General features: G+C 45.1%; 1 protein-coding gene across 15 annotated transcripts in view; it reads right to left on the reverse strand.

The window, feature by feature from the left end:
- The window catches only part of LOC117588880 (hemicentin-2), an 83,590-nt gene extending 60,076 nt beyond the window's left edge, over positions 1-23,514 (reverse strand). For all 15 annotated transcript variants that reach the window (XM_034280405.1, XM_034280404.1, XM_034280399.1 and 12 more), the window contains exon 1: positions 23,463-23,514. The gene's annotated coding sequence lies outside the window, so the exon portion shown is untranslated. The remainder of the gene's footprint in view (positions 1-23,462) is intronic.
- Positions 23,515-24,123: the final 609 nt, after the last annotated feature.

Raw genomic sequence — 24,123 nt, forward strand, 5'->3', positions numbered from 1 at the left:
TTGGCTATTGATACTGGCAGTTTATAGTTCGGGGAAAGTGGCAGAAAGGGCGGGTGAATTCCTTTACAAGAATATCTACAATATGTGCATGGAGATACTTACCCTTGTAGCTGTGACTTGTACCGGGGATACAAAAATATTTATAGCTCCCACAGCCACAAATATTTACCACACTTTGCCTGCTGCACGCGCTCTCAGTGCCACCCGTTCCCAGTCCCTATTCGGTCTGCCGTTCCCACCCGTTCGCAGTTGCTCTTTCTCTCTCTCTCTCGCCCGTTCTTAGTTCCCTTTCGGGCTCCCGTTCCCTCTTGTTCCCTATTCCAATTCGAGTTCCCCGTTCCAGTTTCTCGCCGCTCTCTCCCTAGCGTCCAGCCATTATTTATACGCTGCTAATCTTCCACCATGTGAGATTGTGTGTGTGTGTGTGACTGACTCTGGTTCTGACTCTGCTTCTGGCTCTAGCTCTGACTCTCTGCTTCTGCCTCTGCCTCTGCCTCTGACTTTTTGGCTCGATCTGCCGGGGGCTACACTTTCACACCGCCACACTACTACTACATTGTTTATTGCGGCTCCGGCAACTGCTGCCCCACTCCTGCTCCATGTTGGCCCTGTCCTAGAATGGTTTTTGCACTGTCCCGGCTGCAGGCTCTTGTGGTGCATTGCAACGAATATGACCGCAAAATGCTAAATGCCCTTTCAGTAACAGTTTAAGTTTGCCGCATTTCAGCCAAAGTGCAACTAAACCGAGCCACGCCCAACCTACTTCTGCCTCCTTTTCTTACGTACCTCGGCACTGTGTCAATTATGGCAATTGCTTTGTACACTCGCCAGAGCTCGCTCTGTGCACCTTCCACATGCTCGCCAGATGTGAGGGAGGAAGAAGCTCTACCTCTGCCTCTGACTCTGTTTGTTTATGCCAAGGCATAATTTGTAGGGACAGTGGAGCAGGAGAATGGAGAATGAAATTTATGCCCAACCGACTTTGAGCAGACAAATTGATTATCGTTTAGCAGGAATATTTAGATTTATGAATACACGAGCAGGAGCAGGAGGAGGAAGCTACATAATTCTGTTAACATGACCACAAATTTTGAGGTGCATTTCGGAGTTCCTACGCTAAACATTTTCATGCTAATTATGTGCAAACATGAATAGCATTTTATTTTCAACATCTCTTTTTTATAGATACATCTTACAAATCCGATAAATCGTTATCCACGTAGTACAAATTTCTAGTCTTCAGGAATCCTTTTCCCCCTGGGAATACTCCGTGTAGCAACCAACAAGAGCCATATGCAGAGTGCAAATATTTGGGTCACAGAATGTGCAGAGAACGATTTAATGTAAAATATGTGGAAAATGCGAGGAACGTTTAAGGGGCAACATACTGCACAACGTTTTTCAGTTTTTGGTCTTGCACCAAAATATGAGATCGTCATGAAAATATACGTTTGTGTCTGTATTTTTGTATATTTAAATTTATAGTCTACCAGAAAGAGCATACAAAAGTAGCAATCTTTTTGCAAGCTCCCTTTTTTACTAGACATTTTACTTTACATATTTTTACAGCAATGGTTCTTAGCAGTTGAAAACGAAATTTAATAAGTCAAATTTTAAGTGCTTGTATTTTTACCCCTGGCTGTATGTAAACACAATTTTACTTTTATGTCAAATGAGCAAAACAACGCAACAAAAAGTGAATGGTGCCTGCCGCAGTTGACTTTCAGGGCTTTCAATGCCACAAATGACACTCGATAAATCGTTAAAAAATATCTATTATTTTGGCATTGAAGAAAACATACATACAGGCTTCAACTTCTGTACTTCATAATTTTGTGCACAGCTTTTTTTTGTGTTACGACTGCCAGAGAATATTTAAACAATTTTGCTAGCATCCGCTCTGTGGCTGGTTTGTAAAGAATGCATTTTGAGGAGCTGTCCCCTGTCGCCTGTGGATGACAAAGTGACTGTAGAACAAAACACAAGCCGCCATGGCCAGAGACTAGCCAGGGACCAGCCAGGAACCGAGCGGCAACCAGCGTGGACCATGAACCGTGCCTGCCCCGGAACGGAAAACTCTTTCGGTAGGAAATACTGGGTCGCCTGCACAACACAATATATTCACGTACAAAAACTAGATGGACCCCCAGGTCCTCTTTCCTCCTTACTCCTGCCTGCTGCCTGCTGCCACGAATGCGTAGACACCACGGGTTTTGCCTTGGATTGCCTTGCTCATCAGGAGCTCATTCTTTTATTTTTTGTGAATTGTTATGCGCAAAAATATTCCTGCTGGCGAAAATTCGGACAAAAGTTTTGAGCGGAAAACTTTGCTAATTACACGCGAAATGTTTGGTTTTGTGGACTCGACCCAACGATGTTCCCCGCCATCAGCCCCTTTCCCCTCTCTGAGCAGCACTCCAGCAGCACGAAATTCTTGCTGTTTGTCATAATTAATTTCGGTGCGGTGCGACCATGGAGTGTTGTTGGCTGCCTTTCCTCCAACAATGTTTCACCACGATGACAGCGTGAAAAACATGGAAAACTTTTAAATATTTTTGGCCACCACTCATAGTTGGCAGGCGAAAGGATATCCTAATGCTAATGTGACTATAATGCGAGCACATTGAAACATTTACATCCATGGGACACTCCCAATCCTATGTCATTGCCCGCTTACCCACATAAACATTAATTAAAGTCTTTGCGCAATAAACGCCAAATAATGCAACACTCGTAAAGGCTCAATGTGGCTCGTAGGGTATCCCTGGCACATCAACAGTTGAGCAAATTATAGCGCACTTGTAACTTGCCAAAGATAACACTAAAATACACATTTGTAGCTCGTGTGTTTCTGTATAGCCATAGAGAGAAGATACACAGACATAACATAACATGTTGGCATATGCGCATGAGACCTCACGGCATTCATAAAATAAAAAGGGGGAAGGCTTCAGGGCTGGGTGGCAAGAAGTACAGCACAGTACAGTGGAGCAAGTGCGTTTGAATTACGCTGAGGAAAGGCTCACCTTTATATTATGGAAAATATTACAGAATTTTAAAAGCATTCTCATAGCTTTCCGCTGGTCTAAAAAGCTGCCAATAGATTGGCAGAGCGTCCACTCCGCGACTTAGTTAAGGATCAGCTGCAACTCAATTCTCAGTTAAGGTTCCATTACTGACAGTTGAGGCTCTTTATTATTCATCTACCTATAGGTAGGTCCAGAAGATTCTCTCCTCATTATCATTCCACAACATTAACTCACCATCATCGCATGGTGTGGCCCACAGTAGCCGCCTCTTGTGGGTTTTGGTATTAAAAATCAGTAAAAAGAAATCAACAGACATTAAAAGCGATGACGACGAAGGCGTTAAGGATGATGACGCCGATATGGCAAGGTGCCAGAACCCCAAGCGGCCCACCCCAGCCCACCCTCCAGCCTTTGCGTAGCGGGCGGGGAACGTGCATGAAAATAAACAGAACTTGGGACGAGGCACACACAAACAGTGTGGTAGGGCAGGGCAGAGCAGTGGCAGGGAGTGGCACTGCTCCCTTGGATAAACCCACCTGTGGGCACCCACTCGAAACTGTCAATTATGTAATGCTATACAATGTTTATTATAATTTTTTATGCTGCCCCCCCCCCCCTGCGCTGGCTGCCTGCCGTGTATATCCCGGCGTAATTACATGTCTTGCGCTAATATTTATGGAGCTCGTAATAAGCAAAAGTCGTACACTTTTATGACTGTATTAATGAGACTGACTGTATTTTCAGGCTGTGCTCTGTGGCAGTGTGGCAGTATCGTATCGTATCCGTAGGTTTTTTGTTTGTAAACACCTCTGGGGGTTACGCTAACGACGACGTGAGTGCCGGTATGGGCGTCCGGGACTCCGGGACTCCGGGACTCCGGGACTTTGGCTTGTCCAATTAATGATGCCGGGCAATCACGTATACGTAAACCGAAAACTAACAAGGCTAACAGTGGGGCCATAAACTTTAAGCTATCAACACGTTCGGAATCAACTTGAAGCTCGAAAACTTTGACTCAATTAACATGTGGCGCGGAACCAAGAACCGAGAACCGAGAACCGAGAATCAGGGACCCACGGACAGGAGTCAGAGTCCTTTAGCTGCCTTCGGGTCACGTACACGTACAGGACGAGAACGAGAACGAGAGCGAGAACGAGGGACCACCTGGACACTTGGCAGAAATGTAAGCAACGACAAACTACAGACAGACAGACGGACAGACATGTCGCTACGCTTTCAACAATGAACTCCACGTGGACTTATTAAGCAGAACATCGCTCTCGAGCAGCTTCGCTTTAAATGCCGGTGATTATCATCCTGTAGATGTCATGGCAGCGATAAATCTACTTTATATATTTAAAGCTGTTCGCCCCCCCATCCTGTCGTTTGTTTATCATTTTAATTTCATGCTTATTATACCTCAAGTCGGTCTACTGTCCCCCTCCAGGTGCAAAACAGAACAAACATGAATGCCAGACCCGAGCAGATGATGAGTTATACTCGTACTCATATCCTCGGCACTTGTGTGTGTGTGTGTGTGTGTGTTTGCATAGCCACCGCAAAAGCAAACAACTCTCAGGGCGTGACGCACCACCATTCATGCAACATGCACCCAACCCACGACTCGCCTCCTCCTCTTAGGTTCTCTGTGGCCAGCTCTTTGAATCTCTTTTCACTATGTGCGTGTGTTGGCTATTGAATTAAATAATTTAATGCTCGACGAGCACAAAAGTGTACCAGCAGAAAGGACTCACAGACATGTCCTTGAACTTCTGTGGAACGCCTTTAAATTATAGAAATTACGAGTGCCAGGCTGTGCAGGTGGGAGGCCGTCAAAAAGTTTTGTTTGCAGTCAAACTGCCGTTTCCCACCCAGGGGGTAAGGCAAAGGTAAAGACTTCATGCCACGCCGCTTCGCTTTCAGCTTTCAGCTCTCTTCACTCTTCCACTCATTACTCAAACGCAGCTCTAAAGTTTCACTGCAACCTCGTGTTGCAAAAACCAACCGCCTAAAAAGTCAATGTCCTGTCGAGTGTGTGTGTGCCATGTGTGTGTGTGTGTGTGTGTGTGTGTGCTCGAGTGTCTAACTGGCGTCGTCGGCAGTTTCTACGTGGCAATACCCATAGTTTCCTGGCCACTTGTTTACACACGACAACGACGCTGGTGGCGGCAGCGGCAGCGGCTGAGGTTTTCCTCGCTTTTCCTCACTTTTAATGGCGCACTCCAGCGTGTGCTTTCGGTGGAAATTCATTCGCCACTGGCGCGCAATGCCTTCGCTTTAAACGTTATTATAGCGCCTTTTTATAGACATATAAATATCATCGTTAAGTTCGTCATGAAAAAAGGAAAACCAAACTACGACTAGGAGCAGCAGCAAGTCCTGGCTGGGGCTTTGGCTTTGGCTCCTGCCATGTGCGTGTGTCTGTGTGTGTGGCGGTTGTGTCGTGTGGGTCTCCTCTAATGATCGCTCCGGCCAGATAGCCCGGCCCCACAAGGATTACTTAGTGCAGCGCAAACAAATTACTGTTAATTAAACTCGAATGAGTTTCCCCCAACGCCAACTGATGCGGAGTTGCCACAGCGCACTGAGACGAGATACGAGACGAAACTGATGTGCCCTCTTTTTACCAGCTAATTTCGAATTATAATTCAAACTAGGGGACTATCTTTTTCAGAGCCTCTGGTATGCCACGTCCTCGGACGGGTTGCAGTTGCTACGTGTCCGCTGCCATGTAGGTTGGACATTTTCTGGGCAACCAATTGGCAATTTAATGCTCCAGTTATTGCAGCGAAAAAGGGAATCGAAAATCAGTGACCAACTAGAGACCAAGTACGAGTGTGCAAAACTATTCCCATGTGCCGCGTGGGGTACCTTCTAGTAGTTCCATTTATATGGATTATCTACGCACATTTAGTCCCCTTCCTTGGTCATTTTTCAATTTGTGTCCTTGGGCAACGCCCCCAAAGTATGCAAATGTGTTCATTAACACATTTCCTCATCTAACATGCCATTAGTCAAAAAATTACGCAGGGTACGACCGCAGACGAGCGGCAGGAGACGCTCTAGAAAAGAGTAGAGAGAAAAAATAAAAGGGGGAACAAGGAAATCAAATAGTTTACCTACCATTAATTACAGCCAGGGGGCAGAGCCTCTCGTTGTTTGTGTGTGCACGCCCCACAGAACAACGAGGACATGGCAGGGGCCGGGCAAAAGTTTCGGGCAAACACAACGAGCAGGAGCTAGCCCCCGATATCAAACTTTGTCTTTGCACACACACACACAGGGAGAGAGGGGGTAGAGTGTGTGTCATGGGTATTACGGGGTTAGATTTTAGGGCAGGATGAGGTGTATGTAAGGTTGTGGCGGGGCAGCCAGCTTATGCGTCAGCCACAAGGTATGCAGCAAATATTTAGATATGCCTATGCCAGCGCCTATCATCGGCTTACCTTGTGGCAAAAGGCAAGAGGCAAAAGAAAAAGTTGTGAAAACCCAAAGGGTGGAAAGGCGGATAGGGGGCGACATTTTAGAACGCTTAATTAACACTTTATTAGCTTTACCTTGCCCGAAGCTCCGGCTTAACCAGGCTTATGGCTTGGCCTTTTTTTTAATGGATGTCCCGACGAATGGCAGGGGCAGCCCCTGCGTGTGCGTGTGCGTGTGTGTGTGACCGCAAAAATCTGTAACAAAAATGTTTAAAGGCTGGAAAAACTATTCGAGGGGAAAACCTCCTCCCCGCACCAGTGACTGTGGGCATCAAATTCTGAACTCCAGCTCGGATTTCGGGCATCGAGAATGTGTGTAATTTGATGGGACGACCAGCCAGCCCGAGGGCAGGTAATCTTTGAAGCGATAAAAATCATATAATTTAATTAGGCTCATGAAATTTCACTTTAATGTAACTGCAGAACAGCGGGGATGACCAGCAGTTTTAGGTTGAAATTTCATAAATTTATCATAAATTTATTATAAGTGTTTTTCCGCTGCCAGCCAGCACCTGTGCTCCCAATCTGATTAGCCTGAAACCAATTTGAGTTAATTTAAAACCCAATAAACAAGAACAACACGAGCTCGGACAATGTGCCATTGTACAAAGTATCCCAGAGGGGGGGAGGGAGGTGTTCTAATGAACTTTACAATAAATACACAGCTAATATGCTAAACATGGCAGTAGACATTCAGTTTTATGTCTCAACTTGCCACAGCGAAAGAACCTCTTAAAGAAGAAACTTTTGGCGTAGACTGAGACAAGTTCTGGCCTACGTAATTGAATGAAATGCGCGGCTCGAATGTCCTCGCTGGCTCCCCGGAATGACCCAAGCAAAGAAGAGAAGGCATAAACTTATCTTAATTGAATTATCAAAAATTATGCGCAACACTTAAGACGACATTGGGGCCGGACCCCAGAGGGGCTGTGCCTAAAAGAACTGTTGCGCTGCCTCTACTGATGGCATAAGTAGATATTGCTTTAAGTATGCCGCCACCACCCCGCGCTCGGAAAAGGAGACGACGTGCTGGGGCTAAGTCGTCAGAGCAAAATACGCTTAGAGGTAAATTTTGTGGCATTTAACTTTTGAAATGTCAAGAAGACGGGCAGCGGACGGGAGGGAGCGGAGCCGAGCGGAGCCGAGCGGAGCGGGGCTGCGCGTATTCTCGATTGCCGCTTGAGAACTAATGAAGACGCTCTTTATAATTTATGGTCGGGCAACACGCAACTTTGTGCGTCTTGTGGAGGCAGCAGCACGCCACCACACGGCAGTGGCAGGGCAGAACAGACGAGCGATTGGGGCCGTGTCTGTCGCTGTTTGCCTCTTGAGGGATTACGTCAAGTGGGGTCTATTTACAATTAACAATAGTCTATCCATTTAGCTGTCTATCTGTCTATCTGTTTAGCTCTCCATCTGTGGATTTCCTGCTGCTTTCTGCTGTTTCCTGGGATGCGTTTCACAGAGTGCTTTTGTGTTGCGTTCACAAAATGGCGTGTAAGTGACATATTTAACTGGAAACCCGCAACTCGCAACTCGTTAATTGTTTTGTGTTGTCGCATTGGCGAGATCATAAATCACATTTGCCTAGTTTGTGGCATGATTAATTGGGGGCAGCCAACGCGGATGGTTTCGTGGGTTCTTTCACCTCTTTAAGAAGTGGATTCCCAGCACGTACGGCCAGGATTTTATTGATTTCACCACACCAGACACCCGACACCCGACACCCGACACTGCTCTAATTTTCGCTGTTCCCCGCATTTGATTTATGCGCAACTTTCGCCAGCACCCAAAAGGCAAGGAGGTGGGCTCTCTCTTTTTTGGGGCCAACTAATTTGACCGCAAAATCTATTAAAAACTGCGCCCCACCCAGCCGAAGTTGAAGTGTTTGACCTGCAAAAGTATTTATGTTTTATTTTGGTTTTATTTTTGCATTTTCGATGTGTACCTTTGGGTATACCTTTTGGCACGGGTTGCGGCTCTTTCCTGTCAGTCGTGGAAAATTGAAAAATTTGTTTTCTGGCCAGTGGAATCGTGGAGGGGCGGCGGGGAGAGTGCCGAGTGCACTTGACGCTTCAAATGAGCGGCCCAAAAGTTGCCCCAGCAAAAAGTTTATAATTTTAATGGTGCACGAAATTATTGTGTGAATAGTTGGCCGTTGGCTGTGGGAGGGAGGCTACCCTCGCGCCCCCTTTTGGCTTTGTCTACCTTGCCACCGTGTACTCGTATATTAATTACATTGCGGGCTGGTTGACAGCCCCAACGATGGGGCCAAGGAAGTGGAGCGCAAAGGAAAAGAACTCAAATAAAATGATAGGGAAATTGTGGGGTAAATGGGAAACTTATACCGAACCGACACTCGCTGGCAGAAAAGATTAATTACCAAAGCATTTAGTTGAGTTTGCCAAACACTTAAGATAATTAACTTGCACACAAAAACTCCACAGCGAATGCGAGTCGAGGATGTGTGTGCTGTGTGCATGTAGGGAAAGGTATTTATTTGGTTGCAGAGAACTCTCTGCCGATCCTCGAGTGCCATAAGTAGTTTATAAGGCGGAACACAGGCCCGCTTCCTGCTCCTCCTTTCGTTATATCTAAACTTTGGCAATAAAAATTACGGAATGTCGGAGCAAAAAAAAAACTCCGCTCAACGTTCAAGTGCATCATTCAAAAATTGTTGGCCGTCTAGACGGAGAAATTCGTTTTTGTGCCTTGCTATTTATTTGTTGTGTTTTTTTTGGGTTTTTTGGGTTTTTTTTTTGGGTTTTTTGGGGGTGCTCTTTTGGTTTATTACAAAAATTGTTTACAAAGTTGTTGCAGGGCCAAAACCCTGCCATTAGGGGAAGCATCAAAGTGGAGTTCATTGCGGCAGGGACAGGGACAGGGACAGGCTAGGAGCAAGGCAAGGCAAAGCAGTTGCCCGATTTGATGGAAAAGTTTGCTTGCATTTTTCGGAAAAGCTTTTTTGGTTGTGTTTTTGTTTTTACTTAGCCTCCGATTTGCGATTGGGGATGGAGTGTGGGGGGTTGGCTGAAATAAAAGCAGTTATAATTTTATGTTTAGCAGCAAATGCGATTAATTCTTTGACAAGGAGAAAGAGAGAGAGAGAGAGAGAGAGCTCCACGTGCCTCCGCCCCCCTCCCACATAATCCTCGCATTCTGCACAACGGCACGTCGGACGAGATTGAAAAGAACTCCTTTGAGTGGCAGAATCCTGCAGGCAAAAGCCATTTTGATTAAAGGAAATTTAAGACAAGAGCTGACAAAATAGTTAAAGGCTGACCTGACTGACTCCACACCGCTTATGAGAGTTTGCACAACGAATTTCGAGTTTGACAACGAAACTAATTGACATTCGAAGGGATCCACGTGTGGGTTGGGTGCTTGTGGTGCTTTGGGTGTGCTTCAATTGAGTTCGCTCGCAGCAGACACACACACACGAATCCATTAGCACAAGAGGCCAAAACGGAGGAGCAACTTCAAAGGGCAGCCGCATGCGTTTTTCTTCTTGTTGTTGTGACTGGTCACTTTTTTTCTTGTGATTCATTTTGCAGCCGACGCGTCGGTGAAGTTTCTCTGGCCTCGGAAATAATCACCGCGCTAAAAGCATTGACCCGACCCAACCCAACCCGGCATCGGCGTCTCCCTCGTCACCTAGGCCAGTGGTGTCCCTGGGTCTCACACAGTCGATCCATTAATGTATCGCCGGGCAGAGCCGGGCAGGCAGGCAGCAACGAACCCAACTGCAGTTCCCTTTGGCTTTCCAGCTTTTCTCCGTCTTAAACTTTTGCGCCTTGCGGTGCTTTGCGGTATTTTCGTGTACGTGCTCTCCATACCAACAAAAAAGAAGGAAAGAGAGAAGCAAAAATGCAGGACTGGGCAGGGCACAGGAGACCGAGCGGCAGCGGCTAAGGACACGCACTTCATGGCGCTTGCTTTTTATTTTAACATCATTAAGTATTTCTAATTGAGCGCCGCTTTGAAATTAAAATTAGATTTCTTTTTTTTTATGCTGCTGCTGCACTTGAATTTAATTTGAAATTCTTCCAGGCGGAATGGGGACAGGCAGATAGAGACTGACGCGGCATGCCGCAACATTTAAGATCTACTTATTTCTGCTGTGCGGTGCGGCATACTCGCACTTGCCGGATTATGCATATGCATGTGCATGGGGTCTATGGTGTCTCTGGTCTCTCTGGTCTCTCTGGTGTTTGGCCCACTAGGCGGCGGCAGCGGTTGGTTATCCTCCGAGTGCTCGCAGAGAGTGCCAGAGTGCCAGAGTGCCAGAGTGCCAGAGTGTCTGTGGCCGGGGCATCCAACTTTGCACCAGTCACCTACAGCGAGAGGAAACGTAATTTATTTCAAGTGACTGCACAGACACAGCCACAGCCACAGCCCAAGCCACAGCAGAGACAGAGAGACACAGACACATGTTTGTCTCGGCTCTCGCGCCTCTGATGATGACTCTTGACCAGCATTCATGCCGTGGCATTTTAATTTCGTGGCATACTTTCCAGCATCATCATTTCGCATGCGAAGCATGTATTTTGTTACGCCTGTCAGCCAAGAGGCGTTCAGGAAGTAAGCGGAAAAACCTAAATAATTGTGGCCAGGCGAGTAGAATCCAGGGAAAACATTGCCTCTCAATATTTGTGATTTGTTTACCCAACCAGCAAAGAAATTGTTTCACGTGCCGGGCTAATTTGCCCAATCAAAATGTGAGGAAATAGAATGCGAGAAAATTAAATGTTGGTTCATAAAATGTGGCTGGTGGGCCGCTAAATTGATTGTTCAACCACCTCAGATTTTTCTCTAATTCGCAGTCAGTAATTAGTAGTCCGAGTTGCGCTGATAAAATTTGAGATTACAGAGAATTTTCCTTGTTATTTATGTGATATTTTTCATGGTGCAAAATGATATCACAACCAGTCGTTTGGCCATTAATCAGGATATGGTTGCAACCAACTAAACTCTTTACAAAATTAGCCATAAAAATGTAACAAAAAGAGCCAGAAAATGTCAACAATTTCGCATTTCCAAAAGTATTTGCCGACTGTAAATTTATGTCCTTTTTTTATGCGCAGTAATTGTCTGCGTAGAATTTTGGTTATCGCTGGCGGTTCTATTAGAAAATATATAAATATTTAATTAAAAATTAACGCGTCCCGCTTTTCTATGCCATTTACACTGCTCCCAATTAATTTCAAATGCGTGTTCGTGTTCGTGTATTTCCACGGAACATGAATGGAGCGGAAAAAAGGGATTAATAATGCAGAGCTAATGAAAATAAAATTGATTACAAACTGCCTAAAATTATATAAAATACAACATGCAAACATTTAAACCTTTCGCGTTTCAGTTCAAATTACGAAAGGACAGAAAACCTTTTCAGGTGAAGTCGCGTTCAACCGGAAAATTTCCAATTAATTACTAACAAAAGCGGAAATTGATAATTTTAAATGACAAAAAGGTGTCGCATAGAAGGAGGAGCCCGAGGCTGAACAACAGTTTGTCACTGAATGGCAAAATATATGCCATAGTCAGCTAATATTTAATTCTTGATTGAAGTGCCTACAGCTGTTGAATATTGAATGCAGGGGAATGTCCCCAGACAAATATAAATGTCAGCAGCAACTTCTAATTCTCTTCTAAATGCCGAATGTCTTTATTAACCTCCAAACTGACACAAAAGGTGAAACTCAATGAAGCAATCTAGGAATTTATTGGGGCAAAGCCTGGGCCCAGTCTGGGAGTACTTTTCGCCCCCAAACAATCGATAACAATAAATAATATTCTGAGGCTTGGGCAGCAGTTGCGCCCCCTCGTACTATGAAAGGATACACCCATCTATGGCCGCTTAGAAGCATAATTTCCACGACACCGGAAAAAATAATACCCTAAAAATAATTACTAATATTTGCCATAAGTTTCTGCTAAAAATATTCCCAAAGAGAGTGTAACTGCTCCGTTGTTTGTTGCCACACATTTTTGACTGCCCACAGTTGAACCTCCCATAACACGGGAGACTCCTTTTGCCATGAATTACGTCGTTTAGCTTTGACCTTTGACGGGTCCGCTACATATTTTCTACCCTTGAAATTCCCCACCAGCAGCCACAGCCCCAGCCCCAGCCCCAGCCCCTCCACCGTTTACGCTGCGTGTGTGCGTGATGTGTTTATTAATTCCATTCATTTTTGTATTGTTTGTTCGTTTTTTTTGTTGTTTCTGTATTACAGTACTCGTCGTCTGCCTCTGTGGGCTGGTGGACATTCAATTACGTTTTTAGACCAAAGCATTTATGGAAATTAAAAAAAAAAAAGAGGAAAAACAGAAGGAGAGACAATAATAAAAAGAGGCAAACAAAAGGGCAGACAATACTAAAAGCAAAGAGCCAAAACAGCCCAAAAAGAGTGACAATTTGTATAATTAGTTCAAAGAGAAAAGAATGGCCAGGGGGCAGGGGGGCAGAGGCAGCTGCGGTTTGAAGTAAACTTTTAATGGCGTGGGGCGTATGCGTTATGGTTCCAAATTGTCGAAAAGCCTTTCGTGATTGGGCACATTGAATGTCAGGGCAGGGGCTTTAATTTATCACAATTAAACTTTAAAGTTTCACTGGCAGATGCCCAATATACTGTATTTGTGGGCTGGAATTCAAATATTCCCATAGATCTGGGGCATTTTTAGGCTCGTTCTGTATGGGTAGAGCTATTCCACACACTATAAATGAAGCAACAAACAACCAGACACACACATTCCATTTTAAATGAAAAAGAATGCAACGTGTTCCCCACTTATTCGCCTCTTCTATGGGCTATGGCCTGCACTGCTTTGCACTGCTTTACACTGCAGAGTCTCTGCTCTGCTCTTGGCTCTGCTTTCCACTCTGCACTGCTCTGTGTGTGTGTGTGTGTTGCATAGTTTTAGGCTGTTGCACTTTGTACATCTGATAAGGCGCTGTGCCTAATGGCCTCTGGGTGTTGCTTGTTCGGCGTTAGTGTGTGTAAATGTTTGAGCTACTTCCCCACTCCCATTACTCTCCCTCTCTCTCTCTCTCTGTCTCATTCTTTGTGCCTCTCCTGTGCGTGCCAGCGACCGGAAGTTATTTCAGACGTTTTTATGCCTTTGTTTCGAGGCAGTTTCGACTCGATTTTAACCCTTTTTTGGTCACTTGTTGGTGGAGGGGGGGCATGGGGACTCGAGCCCGAGCCTGTGCGTGAGCACTAACAGTACTCGACTACCGACTGCCAGCTACTAGCGGGATTCCATGTGCCGTTCATTTTATTCAGCTGATAATCGTTTAGACTTTTACAGACACATTCAATGGCGTGGCATGGCCCACACACACACACACACACACACAACTCGTTTTTCCTTGTGGCATTCGGTTGAGTCCTCCCCCTTGTGGCATTCGGTTGAGTCCTCCCCTGGCCGTGTGGCGAATCGCTCGAATCGCTCGCCAGAGTGTGGCTAAACAGCGGAAGCGGAAGTGAAAGCGCAGTTTCTGTGTGTTGTTTCGCAGACGGCAAAAATGAGCCTGAGGGCACAAGCCACCTGCAGCACGACAACGATGAAATTTACTCACTCATGTTATGTTTTAAGCCGCGTTTTATTGATTTAAAACAAACCGGCATAAAGCTTTAACCAGTGGCAGTGCTCGAAAATACACAAAAGGTTCAATGGTTCGGTTTGGTTTGGGTTGGGTTGGGACAATTTCAATGGCACTTGAATTAAACTCTTGCACTCAAGTGGTGCAATGAAAATGCCATAATGCGGAATCAATTTTAATGTATTTTCGTGAGTATTTACAACAGCGAATCGACTTAACAATCCAAAGTGGAGCTGGCAAATTCCTCGCTTATTTTCCCTTAGCAAAAGCACTTGGAAATTAATTAAATTAATAATTTTGAATGCATGTTGGATGCCCGTTTTGGCAATTACTCAATAATGGAAATTACAGCGAGGCTTAGATGTCGGGCCCTGAGTACGGATATTTTCACACGCCCGAAAGCTGTCAAAAAGATCAACTAGTCGTCAGAACCGGGGGGGCCAGGACATAACATAACAAGTGTCAAGTCGAAAAAGGATGCGGCATGCTCTGCTGCCCAAAAAGGACACAAAGTTTTACACTTTTCCCCCTTTTTTTTTTTGTTTGTTAATTTTGTTGTTTTCGCTCCGGTCCCTTTTGTCGCTTTTCAATGAAACGCTGCGAGAAATGGCCAGAAAAATGTAATAAAAATTTGTAACGCCAACAAAGTTTTGGCTGCAAATCCCTTATTTGGTTTCCTCTTCGGTTTCCTACTCCAGCCGTGACCATCTGGTATTTTCTTTTGCTGTCGCCCCAAAATCATCACATTGAGGAAGCAATAAAAATGTCGCCTAATTGCAAAAAGTTTTGCTTAGATTTTTCATTATTTTTCAGCTTACTTGTTGGAGTCTCGAGTTGGACTCTATTTGGCGGTTTTTCTGTGCTGTTCTTGGAATTGACGCTGCAAGTAACACCTCATTGTAGGGCAGTGGAATCCTCATTATCAATGGCCAAACCGCAAAACGTGTTTATATTCAAATGAATTTTGAATTTTGATTCTGTTGAATTTGTATGGCAATCGCAGACACATTTAAAAAACCATAACCATTGTGTGCATGGCTGGGATATTCCCTTTAAATATTCCATAATTTAGTTAAAGCATTTTACCCTCATTTCCCTCCCCCGCCACATAATTTATATCACTTCTTCCCACTGAAATTCTAGTTGAAGTTTTATTATTTTTTCGCTTATTCTACACCTGCTGCTACTTCATAACGATTTTTTTGCATATGAAAATTAAAAGCACACACACACACAGCCGCACAGGCTGGAGTGGAGTTTAACTTTAAATAACTTTGCGACTATTAAATGCATACGTGGCATGCGGCATGCGGCATGCGGCATTTAAACGGTCGTTGTTTTTGTTGTCGCGAAGCGGAGATCTGGCGAAAACTGGAGCTGAATGCGAATACATTTTTTATGGAAATAAAAGGCCTCAACCCTTGCCCCACAGTGTGTCCACTTTTAAAGCGGTTTCCCGAAGAGTTTCCACAGAACTGATTTGATTCCGTTCTGGTGTGCACAATCTTTGACCCACCCAAACAAGGCTCTTTTAATTTGGAAACTATACTCAGATATATTTTTTGTTGGCTTGTTTGGCCAACCCATTACGTTAATTAAAAACGCTCTTGACCTGCTCCGCGTCCCGTTTCGTTCAGTTCAGTATGGGTTCTGTTTCGGTTCAGGTGTGTGTGTAAAAATTTACATTTAAAAAAAAGCACACCCACCCACACACACATGAAGAATATTGCATGCTGGTGCTGGTGCTGGGCTCCGCTTTTTTAAAGTTTGCACACTGCCAACGAAATTTAATTAAAAGCGTATTTTACATTTTTAGCTGCTACAAAACAAAAATGTTAAACCGAATTTTGTGCGCTGGCAGGAGTATATGAAAGAGAATATAAAGATCACAAAATGAAGGCAAAAGAGGGCTACAAAGAAGGAGAGTGCCCAGGGAAATATATCAAAAAACAATCTACAACAAAGAGTCGAAAAAAGGGGAAACCAACGATACAGAGAATTTTGTTTCGAGCCCATTAATTGTATCCTTAAACCATAGTTTAATCTATCCCAGAGCATAGTGAGAGCCACTAGAGAGCAAATGGCTTCTACCAATTCTTCTACCAATTGCACTGCATTTTCCAACGATTTTCGTGTGTAATTTGATAATTTTACAAATTACCAAAAGTGCCATGGGTTTCGGGCTACATAAAACCCGCAAAAACCTAAAGAGGTTTTTGTAAACCATTGAAACTTCTCCAGAGCTCCAAGAACTTTGCTGGGGGGATCCCGGTTGCATTACTTATGCAAAAGTTTTGCCAAGAAAACGACACAAGAGCAGCCGAGTTCCCCCAGGTCCCATCCCTCTGTCCGCATCGAACTGATGGAGCTGATTTAATGGTGCATTTATTGGCAATCTATTCCACGGCTATGAAGAGCCGGCGCCCGATCACCCACACGTGTGCTGTATGTGCCCCCGTGACGTTGATACATTTGCCAGGACGCGACTCCTGTGGCACGTGTGCCGAGTGCCATTGAAACTAATTGAAAATGCGTCCCGCCCAGACATACAACTTGCAGGCAGTGGCAGAGGCAGTGGGAAAAACTCTGTGAAAACCTTGTCGGCAAAAGTTTTCTCTCCATCTTGGAGATGCTTTTAAAATGCAAACTCAGCCAAACACGCACACATCCACACATACACCGATGAAAATTATAAATAATATATAATGCAGCAGCTGTTTATGATGTATGTATACAGCCGCACAACTATGTACATCCCTCCCCCTCCAGTCTGTATGTGTTAATTCTCAGTCGCTGTGCAACTTTTTCTACACCTTTTGCTATATGTGTTGCATGATTTATGGCAAACTGACATTGATTGATTCGGAATTGATGGTGTGGAAAAGCGGCTGATGAGGGATCAGTTCCTCCAACTATTCCGACTGACAATCAGACAGACAGACAGACAGACAGCTCGCCATAATTATTGTTCAGAGCGCGAGCTTCGAAATTTACCAAAAACATTTGAATTATGCGGCATGGAATTTTGGGCAGAATTTTGCATGCCAAAACGCAGACTGCAGACTGCAGCAGGATATGCTTACGCCAGACAATCCTCCGACATATTTGTTGCTCATCTTAATTAAATTTCAGCCGCCGTGAAATGTTTCTCAGAGTGCGGCTGTCCAGCGCCGTGACGTCATCTGTCACTAGACCACACGTGACGGACAGTTGCCGTTCGGCCATTGCTCTTTCCTGCACTTATTTATTTATGCAAAAAGCCTCCCGCACTGTGACTGTGACTCCGGAATAAATTTGTTGTGCAATTTAATAATAAAAGAAACGCAAAAAACGTTGCCACAGAGTTTGCTTTGGAGCCTTCCAGCCGCAGAGCCTCATACCCCATTCGCATTGCATTTGCCGTGTGTATTTTATTCATTTATTTGTTAAATAAAATCAATGAAAGTTGATTGATTGGGTGGGGCAGGTGATGTATTGCAGGTCAATTTTACGAACAATTAAGCAGGGTACACTTTAAAGATGCTGCCGCCACATCAATCGGCAGCCCCTTTTAAGTTGGGACACGTTCGAGGCAACTCGTTACGCTCCACTGAGGCAGGAGGCAGCAGCAATGAGGTTTGCAAACTCCGGATATATCGAACTCAGGCTACGGGGATTGTCGACGGCAAACAGTCGCCGCTTGCATTGGTTAAACAAGCCCGAAAGCTTCAAGACAGGCGTTAAAGCACGTCCCAGTCATCGGGCTTCAACGGTTCATTCACTTTCCCAGAGCACTCTAGGAGTGCTCCAGCCAGTCGATCCATTCGCTACCGCAGTTTGTGTCAACATTCCTTCAAATGACGTTGATATTATTTGGCGTGTGCCGCAGCCAGTGAGAGCTTGTCCCTAATGAACTCATCGTTGCTCACTTGACGCTGGTCACGCTGACTTCTGCTCTGCGGCAAGATGCTTCGCTGGCATGGGAGTGGCAAAGGGAGCTCAAACTGAAGTGAAACGAAGCGTGGCGAGGAGCAGAGTGAAGCCAGAGAAGCTGCTTCCTCGGGGCTTAGTGGCGCATTGCATGTGCTAATTAGAAATACGTGCTAAAAATGCGCATGAGATTGCCTCCTCGTCCTGGCAGAGTTGCTGCAATTGCCATTATTAGGAAGCTTCAGGACACACCATAGATAGGTCAGCGAGGGGTGCATCGAATATGGCAAAGTTCATGGCTAAGAGTTGGCCAAAATATTAGAACAATCAAAATAAGCACCCAAATTATGTGCTGAGCAGCGGTTTAGCTGAGAAATATTTATATTAATGAAGCCAAAAGGCGTCGCACTTCTGGGTTAAGAAATATAAAGCTTCAAGTTTATTTCCAAGATTTGTTTTCCTTGTTTTGCAGCTTTTTGAGTGTCTTCGTTTTGGCTGTGGCATGGCACTATAATTCTACTCCAGCTTATCCATGGCAGTGTATTTACCGTCTCTACTTTACGAAAAACTCTCAAACTCCCAGTCTCCTATGCAAGTCGCCTGCAAGTCTGTGCTGTGTGGACAAAGTTTTTAAAACCCCAACACGTGCTTGGCATTGCAAGGCAGATATTAAAATGTATTTTTAAGCACAGAACAGAGCCCACAGGTATGCATATTAGCCACAGGTACAATCACATGAGCAACAGACAGCCCTCGAGGGGCAGCTCGCTCTCTTCCTCTCTGTGGCAACAACTGCAATCGAATGAAGTGGATTGGCCATTTTGGCGGTGGATTAATGTGTGTGGCATTCGATTATGTAAGTCGGTGGCCCTGTGGCTCGTGCATCAAATCGATATTTTGAAGAGCCTCAGCCTCAGCCTCAGTCTCCGTCTCCGCCTCTGCCTCGTTGTCGCCTTTTGGTTGGATGACTATCAAAAACCACTTTGGCCGGAAATAGCATAATATTTGCCCACGCCAGCACAAACTCAAACCCCGAACTGAAACGACAAACACAAACACACAGAGACACGCGGGGGCGGAGGGCTTTGATTCCCTCCAAAAACGCGCTAAATGCTCGTGTCGCCATCGTCACCATTCGCCGCCCACCAGCCGTTCCGTCCGTTCCGTTCCGTCCATTCCTACACCTTGGCTTGGATGCAGGAGGGAGGGTGCGGGGCCAGAGCGACTTTCTGCGCACATAAAGCAAATATTTTTATGATGTTTTATCATCTCTCGGGCTTTGAATTTGGTTTGCTTCTTTTCTGTTCGCCTTTTGAAATTCCGCTCACATGCGCCTTCGCCTCACTGCCATTCCTCCACCCCTCCCTCCTGCGATTCCTGGGCGGCGCTGTTGTAGGAAATGGATTTCTGGTTTATTTTCCATCCGCCAGCCGCCAGCCGCCAGCCGCCAGCCGCCATCCGCAGCGGCGTAGAAAGGCAAAATCCCAAATTATATTTGTTAAGCCATCGCACTCCCATTCCAAGCACTTATTGTTCAGCTCTAAGGTGTCCTGTGACTCCTCCTACAGGAGCAGCTCCAAGGTGTGCCTCCACCCAACAACAGCTTCTCCTTCTCCCATCTAAGACATTTACCTGCTGTCGAAATCGATACCATTTACAGCATAGGGTAAATGGAACGTTAACATATTTGATTTCCCATCGGCGGATAGAAACCCAAGCCAGCAGCCCCAGCCCCTCGTATCCTTAATTTACTGCACAGCCAGCGGGCTTTAGAAGTTCTCCTTTGAATTAGTGAATGATTCAGCTGGATGCTAAATAATTAGCATGCCTTATCCAGCATCTAACTAACACTCAGAGCCCCTGACACACAAAAAAGCTGCAACATGGCGTGGCATGCATTAGCCTGACACACAGCGAGAATGTTCCACAGAATATGTCACTCTCTGTGCTGTCAAGGGATGTGCAAAACTTCTCGCCATACAAGTACTATGAATAGTTTGCATTATCACAAAGTAGCCGCGCGTTAAGTCGTCGACGACGCAGGGAAAACAATTTTTAATGCCTAATGAAAAACAATGCAACAGCAGGAGGAACTGCAGCGGCAGCGGTAGCGGCAGCGGCAGCTCGGGGAATGTGTAAAAACTTTCTCTGAAAGGCAAACCAAAAGGGGCGAAAATTGGAGCAAAAACCGAGAGACTTTTTGTCTGTAACTGAAACAGAAACAGAAACAGAAACAGCAGCAGGAACCGCCCCAACCCAGCAAACAGGAAGGCAAACACACACGCACGTGGAGTGCCAGTTGGAGGGGTAAATCGTAGGTAAACGGAGTGACTGGCATATCTATTTGTTTTTGGCTGTTTAGAGCTAAAAAGTTTCCGGCTTTTTGTGGTGCTACCCAGCACTCTGGTGGCAGTTGCATTAAAACAGCAGCCAAGCAGGCAAATAGAGAAACCCATTCAGTGGCTGTCTGACAGTGCGCAAAATGTGACAAAAGAAGCTGTCACTTGCTGCAAAAATTCAAGAAATGTTGCAAAATTCTATACATATATCTAAGCCCTTTTGATAGACCACAAAAATTAGCATTGGAATTTGGACTTGGGTGGATTCTGCTCATATCTAAAATATAAATTTGCTTATGGCATATTCGATACATGCTAAATCCCTCTTGATAAACCACACAAATTAGGCTGGAAATAGCTTGAGGAATGCGTTAAGAAGGCCTCCAGGCGGTAGACAGTGCCCGAGTAATGTCAATGTACTGCAGCTGCTGCTGGAAGAATCCGTGCCAGCTGTGCCCAAAGTTAGAGTTAATATTCGTTAAGTATAAATGAATATCTCCATTGTGGATTAGCCAAAAGTTCATAAACTAAAAGTCAATCAACTAATCAAGTGGCGTGCACAAATCTTCAGGCCAGCTGCTGTATGCTGTATGCGCATACATAATTCATACACTGTATGCACGAGTGTCAGCGCATTCTGAGCCTGCCTGTCGAATTAGCCAAAAGGCAGCTTTGGGGGAAGGGAGAGAGCGGGGAGAACCATGTGCTGTGCTCTGCAACATTGAGCAATTATAAGCCAACGACAAGCACAAAAACAACGCCATGAAGCGGCAGCAACAAGAGCACTAATGCCATGACACAAATTCCTAATCAATCTTCACGACTTATTCATGCACATAAACCTGAGCGACAAACAAGCGCAGAACTGGGCGAGCAGAGGGAGGGGAGAGGAGAACACACACAGCGCAGAGCACACCCCTGGTGGGTGTAGGGTGTAGGGTGCTGCGTGTCTGTGTGGCTGTTTGAGTTTTGCAATTACAACTTAAGCACACAATCATTATCATAATCCTTAATCGATATTATGGCTTACGACTGCCAGCCACACACACACATGTATGTATGTATGCATATGCATGTGTGTGTGTGTGTGTGTGTGCTTTTAACCCACTTCCGTTGTCTGGTTGGCCTGGCCTGTCTGTTGGTGGCTGCTCCTTCGTCTGGCTTTTGGTCTCTCACTTTGGCTTCTGCGTTGTCCGCATTTTTCTTGAAGCCAAAGTCGGCAGGAGATGGAGGCAGCAGCAAGATAATAATCCCTGTAAATGGATGAACCAGAAAGCTGGCTGGGAACAACCAACGAACCAACCGGGTAGCGGGCTTTCATTAATAGTTAAATTGCTGTTAACAAATTTAATGTCCTTTAAATTTATTAACCAGCAGCTGCCGTGGCTACTCTTTCGCTTCGTGGCTGCCAGGCGCCTGCCATTGTGTGGCAGGATTAAATGATAAAAAAGTGTTGATCATCGCCAGGGAAAGGAGCAGCAGCGCACCTGCTTAAAGTTGAGTTTGCCTTTTGCCGTTGTCGTCACATCTGCGGGGACGACCGCCTTACAAAGCGTTTAATGACGGTGGAAAATTTGATTTTCTACCAGGACTGCTGATGGGCTGAGCTGCACAATGGTGCGTATGATTGTTATTGAAGCAAACGGGGGCGATGGCGTGGGATTTCCTGGCTGTTCTGCTCTCTTGACGATGTCGTGAACGTGTTAAGTGGTTATTGGTTTAGCGCGATGGCTCCCCAAAGCAATGCGATGTGCAATGGCCATTCCCGGACCCAACCTCTTCTGGATTTGCATTAAAAATTGTTAATATTGCATATGAGAAGCACTTGAAATGATGGCATGAATAAGCGAGTGGAGCATTAAAGCTGGGAGATGCCTTCAAAGATAAAACTTAAAGGCAGCTTTGAGACTCTAAAATATATCAACTATAAGCGGGGGAAACTGACTTGGAAGCGGCCCGATCTGGGCTCGATAGATGGAAATGCCTCAGGGGCTGAGGGGGCAGAGCACACATAAACCGCCAATAGCTGGCATTTGGTTTCGAAAAACGATTTACGACGCCATGGCGACGCATAATTTGATACATTTCCATGGCTCCCCCTGGAGCTGAGAAGTAGGTGCTTCTGGGGAGTGTGAAGAGTGTGGAGTGCGGAGTGCGGAGTGCGGAGTGTGGGCTTGGGATGTCTGCCCCAATGACGCATCATTTATTACTTGGCACTCAACAAAAATTGTAAAACAGGAAACGGAAGCAGGGCACACAACAACAAGAACAGACGACAGACAAACGGCAGCCACTTTGAACGCGAATTAAAGTAATAAATTAGTTTGGGCGTGTGTCCTCGACATGACTCTGCAGCCAGCCAGAAGCCAGCAGCCAGCAGCCAGCAGTCAGTAGCCAGTAGCAATAGCAACATGCTACTTGAAAGCCAAACTGCCTCTCAGCCGCTGCCCCTCTGTTTCTGCCTCTTTGCCCACTCACATGCCTGCCTCGCTTTGTGCCTTCTCATTTGATTTGAAAGCAAACCACCCACAAAGCCACAAAGGCATACCAGAGAGGCAGAAATTTCCCTGTTTCCAGCAGGCTGCTCTCTGGGATTTTCTTCTGCGCCTCCCCCTACTACATATGCTCCTCCGCCTCTGTTGCGGCTTTTTCCACTAAATTGCTTTGCATTTTCAGCCCCCTCACAACATATTTTTAGGCGTGCAACATTTTTCATAATGCCTTGACATTGGTTTGGGTGCGAGCATGTCGGTCTCTCTGTCTGTGGGTAAGCCAAAGATAAACTGTCGTTGATATCTAAACTCAAACTCAAACCTCGAACCTCGAACATTGGAATAGCCATCGCATCGTATCCCACACACAATTCACGATTTAATCTGCACCATTTTCTTTTTTTTATGTCGCTTTCTTTTATGATATTTATATGCGCGATATTTATCTCAATCGTTGTCTGTCTCTCTTCTTTTTGTTGTTGCTCTGGCATAATTTTTGCGGCCTGACAGTTAATATATTGAAAAGGTTCCGCAAATATGATAAAATGCTAGCAAATAAAGCCAAGGACTTTGGCTTTTATTGTGAATGGAAATTTAAAGCTTACCCAATTGGAACTTTAGACTTGTTTATCTCTTAACGTATGGCATGGATTATCTGTAACGAAAAACAAATAATCATTTATAAATTTTGTGCATTAAATTAAGGAAAGTTTTTACCAAAACACAAAAGACTCTGCTGACTCTGCCACAGCATGTGGCTTCATTCTGCACTTCAGAACTGAGAATTTCTCTTTATTAAAATTTGCATTTGCACCTGCATAATTACTGAAAGTCCCAACAACAGCAGAAGCAACAGCATGAGGTAGAGTCTATAAAAATAGCGAAGTAATATGCTTACTTCCACGTTGCTAAACATAATGTCTGCCTTTTTCCTTTTATGTTCACCTTTTTCGCTCTCTCTTGCTGCTGCTGCTGCTGCTGCTGCTGCTGCTGAGGAGCACAACTAAATATTACGCTTATTTTGACGTCAAAAAGCTTGTTGAGAAATTAAAAAAGCGGCAAATTCTGTGAGAAAGCGGGAAACTAAAGCGAAATGCAAATAAAGCAAACAGAGAAAGAACAGAGAGAAAAGGAAATCTCCAAAGCCGCAGCCAAGATGGCGACGGGGCAGCTGCCAGAAGGAATATTTTCCCCAAGCTTTTTGTTGCATTTCTAACATGTTTTTTGTTGGCTCTCTTTCCTTCTTTCCTCTCTTGCTTTGCTTCC

This window comes from Drosophila guanche, unplaced genomic scaffold (assembly GCF_900245975.1).
Source record: "Drosophila guanche unplaced genomic scaffold, DGUA_6, whole genome shotgun sequence".
Classification (NCBI taxonomy): Eukaryota; Metazoa; Arthropoda; class Insecta; order Diptera; family Drosophilidae; genus Drosophila; species Drosophila guanche.